Raw genomic sequence first — 18,580 nt, 5'->3', positions numbered from 1 at the left:
ACTCCCAGTCTATCCCTCCCCTGCCCCCAGCTGCAACCCATAAGTTTGTTTTCTGTGTTTATGGGACTGTTTCTATTTTGTAAATAAGTTCATTTGTATCATATTTTAGATTCTCCCCATATAAGTGACGTCATATGGTATTTGTCCTCTGACTTACTTCACTTAGTATGATAATCTCTAGGTTCATCAACTAGACAACTTTTAGGTGTTTCATTTTAAAATATGAGATTAAGGATCATTAAACATTTTAGGATAACCACAATAAGAAAGAGAAGAAGGAAACAGAAACTTTCTATTAAGTTTTAAAACTTTCTATTTAAGTTTTAAAAGAAAACTTTAAAAAGTTACTGATATCTTTGCAAGTAAAGGGATAATTGTATCTTTGAAATAAGAAAGGATGCTATAAGAAAGCAGTCCTCAGAAAAAAAGACAAGCTCTTTCTTAGACATTTAGAATATGGAATACTTAACAGAAGAGTTAGAAATTTAGGATGTTAAATTTCTGGTTGAAGGTTAGAAGATAAAATTGAGAATGTCTTCCACAAAGTAAGACAAAAGAGATGTAAAGTAGGAGAAGATAAAATTAGAGGATCACTCTTGGCAAGTTCAACATGTGAAAAATCAGAATTACAGAATGGGAGGAAATGGATGGAAGCAATTATTTTAAAATAATTGAACAAAAATCTCGAGTTTTCACATGAAAAGGACTCGTAGCATGCACAGCATGGTGACTGGAAAAAAAAAAAGAACCATATAAATGTACAGCATGATGGAATTACAGACACCAGAAATAAAGGGAAGATCCTAAAAGCTTTTGGTTATGGAGCATATAAAAGATTAGGAATCAGTAACATTGGATTATTTTTAATATTAATAATATTAATATTATTAATATTATTTCAATCAGTAATGAAATAATGCCTCAGAATCCTGAAGGAAAGTTATTTCCAAACTACTAATTCCGTACCTTCCCAAGCTGTCAAATGTGGGAGTAGGCTAAAAATATGAAACATGAGGTTGTTAGAATATTTACTTCAAATATACTGTATCTCAGGAAGTTACTAGAGTACATGGGCTCTATCAGAATGATTGGATAAATCAAAAAAAAGGAGGGATCCAGGAAACGGGATTTAGTACAGGAGAAAATGATGATTGTTCAGGGAGATGCAAGGAATGTGGCTGTGCAGCACGTCTGAAGAATAATCAGTTCCTGAGGAGGACAAAGGGATCTAGATGGTATGTCTTCTGAAAATACACACACAGGATATAGAAAGGATTTTTGTGACTTTATTCATAAGGGATATTTATCTGTAGTTTTATTTTCGTGTGTTTGAGAAGGATTGGTGTCAATTCTTTAAACGTTTGGTTTAAGAGAAGCCATCTGGTCCTGGCTTTCCTTGTGGGGAGTTTTTTCATTACTTACTCAATCTCTTGTTATCTATTCAAGATTTCCTGTGTCTTTTTTTTTTTTTTTTTTTTGCGGTACGCGGGCCTCTCACCGTCGTGGCCTCTCCCGTTGCGGAGCACAGGCTCCAGACGCGCAGGCTCAGCGGCCATGGCTCACGGGCCCAACCGCTCCGCGGCATGTGGGATCTTCCTGGACCGGGGCACGAACCCGTGTCCCCTGCATCGGCAGCCGGACTCTCAACCACTGCGCCACCAGGGAAGCCCTCCTGTGTCTTCTTGAATCAGTTCTGGTAGTTTGGTTTTTTTCCTAGGAGTTTGTCCATTTCTTCTAGGTTTCTTAATTCGTTGCCATTCAGTTGTATGCTTCCCTTATAATTTTTTATTTCCTATTATAAAGGAAGCATTAAAACCTTTTTCATTCATGATTGTAATACACCTTGAGATATTTTAGGTTTGGTTTCAGACCACCACAATGAAGTGAGTCACATGAACTTTTTGCTTTCCCAGTGCCTATAAAAGTTATGTTTACACTATTCTGAAGTCCTTTAAGTGTGCAACAACAACATTATGTCTTAAAAACAGTGTCCATACTTTAGTTAAAAAAAACTCCATTATTAAAAAAAGCTGACCATCAGCTGAGCCTTCATCAAGTTGTAATCTTTTTGCTGGTGGAGGGTCTTGCCTCAGTGTTGACGACTGCTGACTCATCAGGGTGGTGGATGCTGAAGGTTGGGGTGACTGTGACAACTCTTAAAACAAGACAATGGTGAAGCTTGCCACGTCGATTGACTCTCCCTCTCACTTGAACGCTTAGAGGCCACTGTAGGGTTATTAATTGGCCTCATTTCAATATTGTTGTGTCTTAGGGAATAGGGAGACCTGAGAAGAGGGGGAGAGGTGGGAGAACAATCAGTCAGTGGAACTGTCAGAACACACAATATTTATTAAGTTCACCATCTTATGTGAGCATGGTTTGTGGTGCCCCCAAACAGTTACAATAGTAACATCAAAGATGACTGATCACTGATCACCATAACAAATGTAATAATGATGAAAAAGGTTGAAATGTTGTAAGAATTACCAAAATGTGACCCACAGACACGAAGTGAGTAAATACTATTAAAAAAATGGTGCTGATAGACTTGCTGGATGCAGGGTCACACAAACCTTCAGTTTGTTAAAACACAGTAACTGGGCCTCCCTGGTGGCGCAAGTGGTTGAGAGTCCGCCTGCCGATGCAGGGGATACGGGTTCGTGCCCCGGTCTGGGAGGATCCCGTATGCCGCGGAGCGGCTGGGCCCGTGAGCCATGGCCGCTGAGCCTGCGCGTCCGGAGCCTGCGCGTCTGGAGCCTGTGCTCCGCAACGGGGGAGGCCACAACAGTGAGAGGCCCGCATACCGCAAAAAAAAAAAAAAAAAAAAAAAAAAAAACACAGTAACTGCAAAGCTCAGTAAAACAAGGTGTGCTTGTAATTTGTCTTTTTTTTGGGTCAGTACCTAGCTGAAGGTTTGTCAATTTTGTTGATATTTTCAAAGAACCAATTTTTGGTTTCATTGATTTTTCTTTATTTTTAAAAAAATTTCTGTTTCGTTTCTGCTGTAGTCTTTATTATTTCTTTCCTTCTGTCTGCTTTGGGTTTAATTTGCTCTTTTTCTGCTTCCTTAGGCTGGATGGTTAGGTTATTGATTTGATATCTTTTTTTTTTGCGGTTCGCAGGCCTCTCACTGTTGTGGCCTCTCCCGTTGCGGAGCACAGGCTCCGGACGCGCAGGCTCAGCAGCCATGGCTCACGGGCCCAGCTGCTCCGCGGCATGTGGGATCTTTCTGGACCGGGGCACGAACCCGTGTCCCCTGCATTGGCAGGCAGACTCTCAACCACTGCGCCACAAGGGAAGCCCTGATATCTTTTAAAGTAGGCATATATAGCTATAAATTTCCCTTTAAACACTGCTTCCACTTCATCCCACCAGTTTTAGTGTGTTGTGTTTTTGTTTTCATCTCAACATATTTTATAATTTCTCATGTGATTTCTTCTTTGATCTAATGAATATTTAGGAGTTTGTTGCTTAATTTCCACATATTTGTTACTTTTCCAAATTTTCTTCTGTTATGAATGTCGAGTTTCATTCCATTATGGTTGGAGAACATACTTCATATGATTTGATTTCTTTTAAATGTGTTGAGACTTGTTTTATGGCTTAACGTATGGTCTATATTGGAGAATGTTCCATGTGCACTTGAGAAGAAAGTGTGTTCTGCTCTCCTTGAGTATTCTGTAGCTATCTGTTAGGTCTAGTTAGTTTATAGTGTTCAAGTCTTTTATTTTCTTGTTGGTCTTCTGTCTGGTTCTATCCGTTATTGAAAGTGAGGCATATAAGTCTCCAACTATTTTTGTTTTTGTCTGTTGTCTGTTTCTCCTTTCAATTCTATAAGTTTCTGCTTCATATATTTTGAGGTCTTGTTGTTAGGGATATATATGTTTATAGTTCATAATTTTTAATGAATTGACCCTTTTATTATAAAATGTCCTTCTTTGTTTCTAGTAATGATTTTTTTCTTAATGTCTTATATCTGATAAGAATATAGCCACTCTAGCTGTCTTTTGGTTATTGTTTGCATTGTACATCTTTTTCTATCCTTTCACTTTAAATTTACTTGAATCTAAAGTGTCTTTGAATATGAAGTATGTCTCTTGTAAGCAGCATATAGTTGGATTGTGTTCTTTTACCCATTCTGCCAAATCTCTGCTTTTTGACTGGAATGCCCAATTAATTTGCATTTAATGTAATTACTGATAAGGTAGATTTTATGTCTTCCCTTTTGCTATTTGTTTCCTATATGTCTTAAGATTTTTTTCTGTTGTTGTTCCTTTATTCCTCTATTATTGTCTTCCTTTGTGCTATTATTGTCATGCAGATTGTCTTTCTATGTCTTTTAAATCCAGTAGGAGAAAAAAAGAGTCACAAATTTTTAAATTACAGTGTCTTTTATGTTTACTTATCAGGTTACCTTTACATGCCCTTTAATTCTTCAGGCATACTCAAGTTACTGACTACTGTCCTTTGATTTCAACCTGAAGGACACCCTTTATTATTTCTTGTACAGCAGGTCTGCTAGCAGCCAGTTGTCTCATTTTTTGTTTATCTGTTGAATGTCTTAATTTCTCTTTCATTTTGGGAAAGTAGTTACCGAATTATTGGTTGACAGTCTTATTTTTTTCAGTACTTTGAATATGTCTTCCCATTGTCTTCTGGCTTTCATGGTCTCTGACATGAAATTAGCTGTTAATTTTATTGAGGATTTCTATATGACAAGTTGCTTGTTCAGGATTCTCTCCTTGTTTTTTGAGAGATTGATTATGAAGTATCTAGGTGTGAATCTCTTTGAGTTTGTCCTACTTGTGATTCCTTGAGCTTTTGGGGTATTAAGATTAATGTTTTTCATTAAATATGGAGTAATTTCAGCTATTATTTATTCAGATATTACTTCTTCCCCTGTTTCTCCTCTCTTCTGGGACTCCCATTCTGTATTGGTGTTCTTAATTATGTCCTTCAGGAATATTAGGCACACTGTTTTGTTTTTTCCTTTACTTTCTGTTCCTCAGAGTGGATAATCTCAATTGATGTATCTTCATATTCACTGATTCTTTCTTCTGTCTGCTCAAATCTGCTACTAAAACCTTGTAGTGAATTTTTCATTTTCATTCTTGTACTTTTCAGCTTCAGAATTTCAATTTTGTCCTTCTTCATGATTTCTATCTCTTTTTTTTAACCAATTTCAAGAACTATACACATTTTATTTTCTACAGACCTGAATTTGACTTTTTAAAGTTAAATTTACACACATTTACATGCACAAACTCTATCTGTATATTTTTAACAAATGTATATACATTTATATCCTACATCCCTATAAAGATGCAGAATTTTTCTATCACCTCAGAAATCTTCTTGTGTTGATATTTTCTGCTTGTGAGACATCCATACTTTCCTTTAGTTCTTTTGACATGGATTTCCTTTAGGTCTTAGAACATATTAAAGCTGATTTATAACTTTGTTCACTAAGTCCAATGTCTGAGTTTCTTCAGAGACAGTTTCTTTTGACTGCCTTTTTTTCTTTTAATGTGTGTATGAGCCATACTTTTTTTTTTTTATTGTCTTGTCATTTTTTTGTTGAAAACAAACTGCATTTTAAATAGTGTGGCAGCTCTGATGATTAGATATTCTCCCCTCCCCAGCATTTGTTGTTGTTACTGTTTGTTGTTGTTAGTTTGTTTAGTGATTTTTCAGAACTAATTCTGTAAAATATGTATTCTTTGCTATGTGTGGCCACTGAAGTCTCTCTACTCAGTTAGCTTAGTGGTCAGCCAATAATTGGACAGTGATTTCCTTAAACGCCTGGGACCAGTAAGTCTCCCAGTATTTGTTGAGAGGCTCTGTGTGTGTGTATGTGTGCTGGGGCACACCTTCAGCACTCAGCCAGTAAATTTGTAACTTTGCCTTACCCTTTGTTTCCTGTTTGTGCAGAACTTCCAGGTTAGCCAGAGGTGAGCACTTAGCGCCTTCTCAGGCCTTTCCTGAGCATATGTACAACCTAGAGCATGTGTGCAGCTCTGGGCACACATTTGACCATCTAGATTCTCAGGAATATATTGGAACTTTTCTAAGCCCCAGTTTTTCTTTTTAAGCTTTTTGGTTAGTCTATTGTTGGTCTTATCTGTTACCCACTGCCTCAGTCAGCTGTAACATGATATGATTTTTTCCAGTCGTTTTTGACAAATGCCCTTGGGGAAAGGCTTTTTTTGCACTGAGTGCCCTCTTAGGTCAAATTTAAGATAGCTTTGGGAGTGGTGTCTTCTAGGAAACCATCAGATATGTCAAATAATGACAGTCCTCTGAGAATGCAGTAGTGAAGGAGCTCTCACCCTCTTCTGCCCCCCTCAGGTAACTGCCAGGCTGCTGGTTTTCACCAGGCCTGTGGACTGCTGGCTTTCAAGTCTACTGTGGCACTAGGGTGGGAGGATGGGAATAGGGCAAAATAAATGCCACAAAGTTTGCTGGTCTCATCAAGATTCAGCCATCTTTCTTGAATAAACTCTCCCCAGATTGCTGCAAGTCTTTGGTTAATTTCTAGATTTTGGAAAACGTTGACTCTGTTTTTGTCAGTGTTCTTGTTGGTTTTATGGAGACGATTTTTGAATCTCCTTATTTTGGTATTTTTGCTGGTGTCTTACCATTGAGTTTTCAAAATTCTTTTATATATATAATTTTATTTTAACACACTAGTCATTTAAAAAAATATTTATTTATTTTTGGCTGTGTCAGGTCTTAGTTGCGGTATGCGGGATCTTTGTTGCAGCATGTGGGATCCTCTGCTGCAGCATGTGGGCTCCTTGTTGCGGTGTGCGGGCTTCTCTCCATTTGTGGCACACAGGCTCAGTAGTTGTGGCACGCAGCCTCTCTAGTTGTGGCCCACATGCTCAGTAGTTGCGACGCGCAGACTTAGTTGCCCTGTGGCATGTGGGATCTTAGTTCCCCAACCACGGGTCAAACCCATGTCCCCTTCATTGGAAAGGCGGGTTCTTAACCGCTGGACTACCAGGGAAGTCCCCAAAGTTCTTTCATATTTTAGTTATGAGTCTTTTGTCAGGCATGTAGTTTGCACACATTTTCTCCAAATTTGTCCCTTGCTTTTTAATCCTCTTCACAGGATCTCTCATAGAGTAGAAAATTTTCATTTTGATCAAGTCTGGTTTATCACATTTTTTCTTCTAAGGAACATGCATTTGTTATTTCTAAGAACACTTTTCTGTCTTTAGAGCTTGATGATTTTTTTCTATCTTCTACAAGGTTAATAATATTACATTTTTCATGTATACCTATAATCCACTTTGAATTAACATTGGTATAGAATGTCAGATTTAAGTCAGTGTTTTGTTTTGTTTTTTCTCTCCACATGCATCCAGTTGCTCTAGCATAGTTTGTTGAAAATACTTTTTTTCTCCATTGAATAGCTTTTGCACTTTGGTCAAAAAATCCATTAGCCATCTTCCTGTAGGGCTATGGAATAATTTGGGGAGGTTACAGAGGGATATAAGAGGATAAGTCGTTTTCTTACACTAGAAATAATCAGATGCAAAATGAAAAATCAAGATATAACTGTATTGTTTAGAAATTGGTGGGGGAGGACTTCACTGCTGTTTTTCATAACATGCTTTATTTGATTTTTAAAATATATATCTGTATAGCTTTGATTAAAATAAAATCAAAATACTGTAGGATAATGCTAGTGCCTTATTTACGGAAAAATTCAAAGCCTTAAATGTCTGTGTTTTTAGTTTTGAGACATTTTTTACTGTGTAAAAAATGCTCAGATTAATGCATGGAAAAAATGTCCAACTTAAGTATTCAAAAGTACATACCTGCTTAGTCACCCCCTGTCAAAAATTAAAACATTGCCAGATCCTCCACTCTGCTTCTTCCCAAACCTCTTCTCTGTTAGGGTATTACCATCCTACGTTTTCTGGTACTAACTTTTTTGCTTTTTCTTTTTCCTATTAAAAAACACATTTTTGAAATTTTTTCTGTTAATGAAATTATGTAAATGGGTCCTGGCTTTTCCAGCTTTGTTTATGGGCTTTAGTTGTATTGTTGCATATAACTGTAATTCATTCACTTCCATTGCTGTACAGTATGTGAATAGTCCATGGTTTATTCATTCTATTTTTGATGGAAATTTGAGTTATTTCCATTTTTAGGCTTCTGTAAATAATGCTATGCATTAACTTGTACGTGTCTCCTAGTACACACATGCACATGTGTATATTTAGTAAATACCTAAGAGTTTAATAGCTTGGTTTTAGAGTGTATTTATGTTTAATTTCAGAAGATATTCAACATTTTTTCCCAAAGTGTTTGTCGCAATTTATAGTCATCAACAGAGTTCCTTTTGCACTTCATCTTCTCCAACCCTTTATACTGTTAATCTTTAATTTTAGCCATACTACGGGGTGTGCAGTGCTGTCTCATAGTGGTTTTATTTTCCATTTCCCTGATTGCAAGTGTGATTGAATACCTTTTATTATGTTTATTGAGCAGGTTTTGTAAATATTTTGTGTATTTGGAAAAGAATGTGTATTCTGCAGTTTTTAGGTATTTACATGTGTCTGTTAAGTCACGGGTCCCCAATCCCCAGGCTGCGGACCAGTACTGGTCCACAGCCTGTTAGGAACCAGGCTGCCCAGCAGGAGGTGAGTGGCCGGCGAGTGAGGGAAGCTTCGTCTGCGGCTCCCCATGGCTCACATTACCACCTGAACCCTTCCTCCCCCCACCCACTGCCACCCCCGCCCCTGGTCCGTGGAAAATTGTCTTCCACGAAACTGGTCCCTGGTGCCAAAAAGGTTGAGGACCGCTGTGTTAAGTCAGTTTTGTTAATCATGTTGTTCAAAACTTCTGCATCCTCACCAGCTTAACTTCTGCATGCTTGTTCAATTAGGGAGGTATGTTAAAATCTTCTACTGCTATTATGGATTTGTCTTTCTTGTGTTGCTGTTGATTTTTGGTTTACATATTGGAATCCATATTACTAGGGGCACACAACTTTAGAATGGTTTCATGTTTCTGATGAGTTGAACCGTTTATCATTATTGATTCTTTTTATCTTTGGTAATGCTTTTTTGCTTTGAAATCTACCTTTATTGATAAGAACATAGCTACACAAGTCTTCTTATTGTTAGTGTTTGTGTGGTTCATTTTCTCCCCCCAACCATTTATTTTAAATTTTTCTGTGCCTATATGTTTTAGAAGTATTTCATGTATACACCATATCATTGTTGTTTTACTTTCAGTCCCATCTAACACTCTTAGTCTTTTACTTATAACATAAAATTTATTTAGATTTCATAATATTACTGGTTATTGGGACTTAACTGAATGATCTTATTATGTGCTTTCTATTTATTAGGACTGTTGTATTCTTTTTCTCACTTTTCTTGTTGTCTTTTGGATTAACTATTTTTATTACTTCTCCCCTTCCCCCGTCTTATTTTTTTAACTGTTGGTTTTGTCTGCTAGCCACAAGTATCTTTTTGTTTATTTGAAAATATCTCTTTTTCATTTTTGAAGAATAGTATCACTGGATACAGAAGATGTTCCAATATCCACTTTTGTCTGGTGATATGTCAACCATTACTTGTATTCTCATTTCCCATATATAACCAGCCACTTTTCTCTGGCTGCACTCAAGGTTTTCTCGTTGGCCTTTAGTAGCTTGACTATGATGTATATGTAGAAATGGTTCTTTGTGTTTATCCTGCTTGGGTTTGTTGAGATTTTTGTATCTATAAGTTAATGTTTTCTACCACATTTGAGATTTTTTTCTCATTATTTCTTCAGCAAAAATTATTTTGTACCTTTTTTACTCTTCTCGCATTCCATTACATCTTGTTGTACGTATGTGTTGAGTTGGTTGTCATCTATTTTGGACTGCCTGATATTGTCCTACTGGTCTCTGAGACTCTTAATTTTTCTTCAGTCATTTTACATTCTGTTTTTTGGATTGGACAGTTTTATTGCCCTATCTTCAAGCTCATGAGTTCTTTCTTCTGCCATCTCTAATCACCTCCTTTGGGTGAATTTTTATATCATTTATTTTATTTATCAGCTTTTTCTTTCTTATAGTTTCTGTCAACTCTTTGAATGTATTTTCTTTTAATTCTCATAACATACTTTAACATAGTTGCTTGGAATTCTTTATATGCTAACTCCTATATTCAGGGTACTCAGAATTATGTCTATTGACACCCTTTTTTTCCTGAGTATGGATCACTGTTTCCTGTTTCTTTGCATATCATTTAGTTTTTGCTTGAAAACTGGACATTATGAATATATTTTAGTGACTGGACTCTTTTAATGTTCTTCTGAGAATTCTTGTGTGAAGTTTATAGTCAGATTTTGAAGCTTCATTGTGGTTTACATGTTTCTAGAGATTCCACTAATTCCCAGCTGTTCTGCTGGGCTTGGATTCTGTCCTCTGACACTTCAGCCTTGTAGGGCTTCAGCTTCTTGCTGCCTAAACTGTACACAGTTGAATGTACCCTGATGAAAAAGCATCAAACTCATAGTAAAGCTCTGTTTTTCAAGTGTAGCTTTCTCTCTGGCCTCTGTCAGCTTTTCCCCCTCAACTCCTTCAGTTTTCCTCTGTGCATACATAGTTTATCAGTCATCCAGTGATTTGGGCAAAGTTTACCCTGAAAATTTTTGTTATATTCCTTTTTTGGTTGTCTCACTGCCATGCTTTCTCCATTTAAATTTACAACGGCTTTTCCATGCCTCAGTTCTGAGCCCTTTGGTGATGTTGTCTTTCTCCAGAGATAATTTTTGTTTGTTCGTGCCACACCTGAGGTCTCCAGCATTCTGGGTTTACCTTAATTAAATTTTAAGGATTGAGATTTTTATTTGGCCACCTAGATGTGTTCAGGTGGGGCTGCAGTGCATGTAAGAACTTTTTTTTTACTTCTGGTTCACTACAGTTTAATCCTTTAGGGTCTCACCTCAAATACTGGGTAACATTTAGTATGGTACTCACCAGTTCTGAACCTTGCAATCTCCATTTGATCCCCCTAGGTCTACAACAGTGTCAGAAATAATGATCAGTTTCTCAACTGCATCAGGTGGATTGGCAAATAACCCAAAGGTAAAAGCATCCTCAGGTGCTGGGTTTCTATCTGTAGGTCTCCATCTTTTCTTGGATCTTGGCCTGGTCATTCTTCACTGTTGTGTTAACTTTTTTTTTTTTTTTGCGGTATGCGGGCCTCTCACTGTTGTGGCCTCCCCTGTTGCGGAGCACAGGCTCCGGACGTGCAGGCTCCGGACGCGCAGGCTCAGCGGCCATGGCCCACGGGCCCAGCCGCTCCGCGGCATATGGGATCCTCCCAGACCGGGGCACGAACCCGTATCCCCTGCATCGGCAGGCGGACTCTCAACCACTTGCGCCACCAGGGAGGCCCTGTGTTAACTTTTTGATGCCATCAAATTGATGGTTTTTAATATCTTGTTCAGTTTTTCTAGTAGGTCTCAGTGGGTGGGTTGATAAATATTACCTCTTCTGCTATTATTGCAGTTATTTGAATTGACTTTTTTTTTTTTTTTTTTTTTTTTTTTGCGGTATGCGGGCCTCTCACTGCTGTGGCCTCTCCCATTGCGGAGCACAGGCTCCGGCCGCGCAGGCTCAGCGGCCCTGGCTCACGGGCCCAGCCGCTCCGTGGCATGTGGGATCCTCCCCGACCGGGGCACAAACCCGCGTCCCCTGCATCGGCAGGCGGACTCTCAACCACTGCGCCACCAGGGAAGCCCTGAATTGACATGTTTGAATCAGTGAGTGCAAATGATAGCACTAGGATAATGTCTCTGTCTCGGTTTTGATTTTTTTCTGTGGTGACTTTATTCCTAAATATGTTAATCTCCATGAGGTGGCAAAGATGGCCACTGTCTGCTATGATCTACGTCATTGTCATAGCTGTTATTTCCACTGAAGAGTATACCTTTCCCAGTAGTCCTTGCAAACATCATGAGAAGGATTCCAGATTTCCCATTCTGGACTACATCCCCATCCATAATAAAATTATGATGGCTAGGAGAACAAGGTACTCTGATCAGCCTGGATATCACTTGTACGTCCCTTGATCCAGGGGTGGGCCTAAGATTGGTGCAACTTTAATAGTTGAGTAAGAGTGTCTCCTTAAAGGAAAATACCATTAGCATAAATAGGAAAAAGAATGTTAGGCAAGGTAGCAGATTGCTCTGCAACAGCTTATATAGATTTATGGCATATCCTGAAAGATTTCATTGTATTCTTGAATTCAGTAAAACTATCTAGCAACAAAATTTCATGAAAGATTGTAGTTGACTGATAACATTACTTGTTAAAATGATTTTGCTCAGTTTATATACCTCTGAGATTGACAAACTGTGACATGTTTTCTAGAGTCACTGTTAGTAAAATAATAAAAGAGATTTTTTTTTGTGTGTGGTACGTGGGCCTTTCACTGTTGTGGCCTTTCCCATGGCGAGGCACAGGCTCCGGATGCACAGGCTCAGCGGCCATGGCTCACGGGCCCAGCCACTCCACGGCATGTGGGATCTTCCCGGACCGGGGCACGAACCTGTGCCAACCACTGCGCCACCAGGGAAGCCCAAAAGAGATTTTTATGTCTCCTTTTCCCTTGCCTTCAAAAGTTAAGAGACCTAGATCAATTGTTAATCTAAAATAACTCTTTCTAGGGATAAGAATAATATGGTATCTTTAAGATAGAGTTGCTATATCAGTTAGCTATTGCTGTGTAATAAATTACTCTAAAACTTGGTCTAAAACAAACATTTATTATTAGAACAAGTCTATGAGTCAAGCAGTATTTCTAGTCTTGGCAGGGCTCGTTTAAGTCTGCATTCAGAAGCAGCTCAGGAGGGTGATTCTGCTGCTCTTGGCTGGCTTCTCTAGGATGGCCTGGGGTGGGACATCTGGGCTGTCCTCTTGTTCTCCAGCAGATTAGAGTGGGCTTGTTCTCATGGTAGTGGCAGGATTCCAAGAGAGCAGAGGCATACATGGTCTCTTGAAGTCTAGCTCAGAACTGGCAAACTGTGACATTTGTTACATTCTATTGATCTTCCTTATAAGGTCAAGCCCAGAATTAAAAGGACTGGGGAAAGATTCTACCTCTTGGTAGGAGAAACTGCAAAGCCTTATTGCCAATTGCATGAGTAATGGGATGGTACAGAATTGGGGTTATTTTTGCAGACAGACTTTTTGACTCATGTTGTAGAATTAATTTTTGATGTTATTTTGTTCTAGGTCGAGCCCCATTATATTTCAGTAGGAATTGAGTTTAAGTATAGAAGTTGTGACAAGTGTAAATTAAATACATTGATCTGTCCAGTAGTCCAAATGACTTGTTTTACTTGTTTCATGGGATGTGTCTGATGAGATTTTGGAAGCATTGTTCATGTACTGAGTTACCAAATATAGGGTAATTGTAGTGCCAGTTGTCTGAGTTGTAGGTGTTAATAGATGATTAATTTGTATCTTTACTCTTTTAGTTATAAATGACAGTTTTTTTGTGTTTATTATTATCATTCTAACCTTCTTAATTTGAGATTTGACTTCATTTTTTCCCTGCTTATTCTTTGCATATTGTGATATTTTAAATAGATTTATTGAAGTACCTTTGACATATAATAAATCACATATCCTTTATCCTCAAAGGTTTCCTTGTGCCCCTTTGTAATCCTTTCCTATTTATTGCTCCTCCCCTAATGCCCAGACAATGACTGATCTGCTTTCTGTCATTTATGGAGTAGTTTGAGTTTTCTAGAATTTTATGTAGATGAAGCTATGCAGTGTGAAATCTTTTTGTCTGCATTTTTTTTCACTCAGCATGATTATTTTCAGATTCATCTGTGTTGCATGTGTCATTAGTTAAATTCTACTTATTCCATTTTACAGATATAATTTAAGGATTAGTGTGTTGCTGGACATTTTTTCCCTCAGCCTTTGGCTATTACAAATGAAGATGATTATTTGTATGTAAGCCTTTGTGTGAACGTTTCTTTGGGTGAATACCTAGGAGTAGGTGTATGTTTGACATTTTAAGAAATGGTGAAACTGGGACTTCCTTGGCGGTCCAGTGGTTAAGACTTCTCCTTCCAATGCAGGGGGTGTGGGTTCGATCCCTGGTCAGGGAGCTAAGATCCCACATGCCTCGTGGCCAAAAAACCAAAACATAAAACAGAAGCAATATTGTAACAAATTCAATAAAGACTTAAAAAAAAAAACTAAAAACAAAAAAAAGACACGTTGAAACTGTTTTTACAAAGTGATTGTACCATTTTATCTTCCTGTATGTGTGAGTTAGAGTTTCAGTTCCTTCACATGTTCACCAACACTTGGTATGGTCAGCCTTACTAACTTTAACCATTCTTGTAGTTGTGTAGTGATAACTTGTTGTGGATTTAATTTGCATTTCCCTATTGACAGATGATACTGAGCATGTTTTCATGTACTTACTTGTCATTCATGTATCTTTGGTGAAGTGCTGCTTCAAATCTTCTGCCCATTTTATAATTGGGTTGTTTGTTTTGTTGTAATTGAAGTTTTAAAAAAAGATTTATTGGGATATAATTGACATGCAGTGAAATACACATATTTAAAGTGTACAGTATGATAAGTTTTGAGATACATATATATACACTCAGGAAGTCATCACCACAAAACAGGGTAATGAATATATTTATCACCCCAAAAGTTTTCTCTTGCCACTTTGTAATTCTTCCCTCTTCAGCTACATTCCCCTTTTGGGTCTGTGTGTCAAAAGCATTTAATCTAGGGTTGCTATAGTTAGTGCTGCCTGACTTCAGAGGTTTTATACTCTTTCTAAAGGGAACAGGCATTTCTGACTTTGTGTGAGACTAGGGCAATAATCCCTCTCATCCTTTTGAGTGACTCTTTCCTTCACCTTGGGTAGTTTCCACATAGGCTTGTTCTAATCGTTATGCAGCTGAATACTTAAGGGTGTTTTATCTCTATGCAGTTGTCCTCTCCAGTATTCTGCCCTGCAGTCTCTAGCTGTCATGGCTTCGTTGGACTTCCAGCTGAGTCTCCTCAGTTCAGGGAGACCATCATATTCTACCTGGGTAGCTCTTCCCTGGGGGGCTGTATTTTCTTCAGGTGGTAAGTTGGGAATGTTGGAAGGCTCACCGCGTTTGTTTCTCTTCTTTTAGGGTTCACCATCACTGACTGCCTAATACCTGAAAACTTTCATTTCATATATATTTTTTGGTTTCTTAGGCTTTACAGGTGGAGGGCAACCTCAATCCTTGCTATTCCATCTTGGCCCTTGTATGTATTTTTTTCTTGATATTTCTTTGTTTTTTTAAGTTATAAAATACACAACATTAAATTTACAATCTCAACCATTTTTAGTTGTACAGTTCAGTAGTGTTAAGAACATTTGTACTGTGCAGCCAGATCTCTAGAACTTTTTATTTTGTGAAACTGAAACTCTACCATTAAACACTAATTTTATCCCCCCCTTTCCCATCCTTAACCCTTGGCACCTACCTTTCTACCTTTTCTTCTGTTATCTTGACTATGTTAGATAATTCATACAAATGGAATCATACAATATTTGTTATTTTGTAATTGGCTTATTTCACTTAGCATAATGTCCTCAAGTTCATCCATGATGTAGCATGTAACAGGATTTTCTTTGTTTTTAAAGACTACATAATCCATTGTATGTATATACTGAATTTCCTTTATCCATTTATCTGTTGTTGAACATTCAGTTTGTTTCCACCTCTTGAATAATGCTACAAGGAATATGGGTATGTAAATAATCTCTTTGAGATCCTACTTTGAATTATTTTGATATATACCCAGAACTAAGATTACTGGATCATATGCTAATTCTGTTTTAAATTTTTTGAGGAACTGCCATACTGTTTTCTGTAATTGTTACACCATTTTACATTCCCACCTACACTGCACAAGAGTTCCAATTCTCTGTATCCTTTCTAAAGCTTATTATTTTCTTTTCTTTCAGTAGTGGCCATTCTACTGAGATGTGAAACGATATCTCATTGTGGTTTTGATTTGTATTTTTCTTATGATTAGCCGTGTTGAACATCTCTTTATATACTCTTTGAACATTTTGTATATTTTTTTGATATTTGTCTATTCAGATCTTTTGCCCATTTTTTAATCAGGTTGTTTTGGGGTTTTTTTTGTTGTTGAATTGTAAATGCTACTTACATATTTTGGATATTTAACCCCTTATCAGATATATGATTTGTAAAAATTTTCTCCCATTCTGTAGATTACCTGTTCACTCTATCTATTGATTCCTTTGAAGAAGAGGAGTTTTTAAGTTTGTGGTAGTCCACTTTGTCTATTTTTGCTTTTGTTGTCTTTGCTTTTGGTGTCATACCCCAAACTCAATCTCATGAAGCTTTTTGCCTTTTTTTCAGGGTTTTAGCTCTCATGTTTATGTCTTTGATCTATTTTGAGTTAATTTTTTAATGTTGTATTAGGTAAAGATCCAACTTCATTCTTTTGCATGTTTTGATCCAGTTTTCCCAGCACTATTATAAATGGGATTGTTTTCATAATTTTGTTTTTCATATTGTTCATTGTTAATATGTAGAAGCACAACTGATATTTGTGTATTGGTTTTGTATCCTGCAGTTTTGCTGAAACCATTTATTAGTTTTAACATTTTTAAAAGAAGTTTTAACATTTTTTAAAGAATCTTTAGGACTTTCTATGTATAAGAGCATGTCATCAGCAAACAGGTAATTTTACTTCTCCTTTTCCAATTTGTGTGCTTTTTATTTTGTCTTCCTGTCTAATTGCTCTGGTTTGTACTTCCAGTATTGTGTTGAGTAGAAGTAGCAATTGTGGGCATCTTTACTTTCTTTTTGCTCTTAGAGAGAAAACTTTCAGTCTTTTACTGTAGGGTATGATGTTAACTGTGGGCTTTTCTCATGTGGCTTTTACTATGTTGAAGTGGTTTCTTTCTATTTCTAGTTTATTGCATGTTCCTATCATAAAATGGTATTGAGTTTTGTCAAATGCTTTTTCTGCATCAATTGAGGTGGTCACGTGGTTTCTATCCTTCCTTCTGTTAATATGATGTATTCCATCAATTGATTTTTATTTGTTGAACCATCCTTGCATTCCAGGAATAAATCCAGTTTGATCATGGTGAGTATCATTCTTTTGATGTGCTAATGAATTCAGTTTGCTGGTATTTTCTTGAGGATATTTGCTGATATTCATCAGGGATATTTGTCTGTAGTTTTCTTTTCTTGTTGTGTCTTTGGCTTTGGTATCAGGGTAATGCTGACCTCATTACCCTGAATCAGAATGAGTTTGTGCATGTTCTTTTATCTTCAGTTCTTTAGAAGAGTTTGAGGAGAATTCTTCTTTGAATGTTTGGTAGAATTATCCAGTGGAGTCATCTGGTTCTTCTTTTTTTCACTGAGAGGGTTTTGATTACTGCTTCAATCTCCTTACCTAGTTACAGGTCTGATCAGATATTTTAGTGCTTCATGATTCAGTCATCATGGTCATGTGTTTCTAGGAATTTATCTGTTTCCTCTAGGTTGTCCAATTTGTTGGCAGCTAATTGTTCATAGTAATGTTTTATAATCCTTTTGGCATTTGTTATAATGTCCCCTCTTTCATTTGTAGTTTTATTTGAATCTTCTCTCTTATTTTCTTAGTCTAGCTAAGAATTTGTCAATTTTGTTGATCTTTTAAAAAACAAACTCTTGGTTTTGTTGATTTTTTCCCCCCATTTCTGTTCTTTATTTTATCTCTGCTTTATTCTTTATTATTTCCTTCCTTTTGCTAACTTTTGGTTTAGCTTGTTCTTATTTAAGTATAAAGTTAAGTTGATGATTTCAGATCTTCTTTTTTTAATGTAAGCATATAAACTTCCCTCTTAGTACTGCTGTCACTGAATCCCCTTAGTTTTGGTATGTTGTGTTTTCATATTTATTTGTCTCCTAATATTGTCTAAATTCCCTTGAGATTTCTTCTTTGACCCATTGGTTGTTTAAGAGTTAGTTTAGTTCTTGTATTTGTGGATCTTCCTGTTTTCCTTTTGCTTTTGATTTCTAGTTTCATTTCATTGTGGTGAGAGAAGATAGTTTGCATGATTTCAGTCTTAAATTTGGTAAGACTTGTTTTGTGGCCTACCTTATACATATTTTTGATGGGTTATTTTTACTTCAGGGTTTAATTCTGAAGCCTTTTCTAATTTGTCAGTGTTTAATTTTCCAAAATATGTTCATGCCTTTTCAATATACTTAAAATACTTGAAAAATGAAGACATTACTTTTTATTTATTTTTAAAAATAAATTTATTTGTTTATTTATTTATTTTTGGCTGCGTTGGGTCTTTGTTGCTGTGCATGGGCTTTCTCTAGTTGCATCGAGCAGGGGCTACTCTTCATTGCAGTGCACAGACTTCTCATTGCAGTGACTTCTCTTGTTGTGGAGCATGGGCTCTAGGTGTGTGGGCTTCAGTAGTTGTGGCACATGGGCTTAGTTAATCTGCAGCATGTGGGATCTTCCCAGACCAGGGCTCGAACCTGCGTCCCCTGCACTGGCAGGCGG

The 18,580-nt window shown here is 37.1% G+C and overlaps 1 protein-coding gene across 10 annotated transcripts in view; it reads left to right on the top strand.

Moving 5' to 3' along the window:
* The window catches only part of ZNF644 (zinc finger protein 644), a 112,917-nt gene that overhangs the window by 13,381 nt on the left and 80,956 nt on the right, over positions 1 to 18,580 (top strand). Inside the window, exon 1 of one of the 10 annotated variants that reach the window (XM_060090097.1) lies at positions 1,110 to 1,235. The exons of the other annotated variants lie outside the window; for them this stretch is intronic. The gene's annotated coding sequence lies outside the window, so the exon portion shown is untranslated. Of the gene's footprint in view, positions 1 to 1,109; positions 1,236 to 18,580 lie in introns of those variants that run through there. 10 annotated transcript variants of the gene reach the window in all.

This window comes from Mesoplodon densirostris, chromosome 2 (assembly GCF_025265405.1).
Source record: "Mesoplodon densirostris isolate mMesDen1 chromosome 2, mMesDen1 primary haplotype, whole genome shotgun sequence".
NCBI lineage: Eukaryota > Metazoa > Chordata > Mammalia > Artiodactyla > Ziphiidae > Mesoplodon > Mesoplodon densirostris.
The sequence above is the reverse complement of the archived record's forward strand: the minus strand, read 5'-3'. Positions and strand labels throughout refer to the sequence as shown.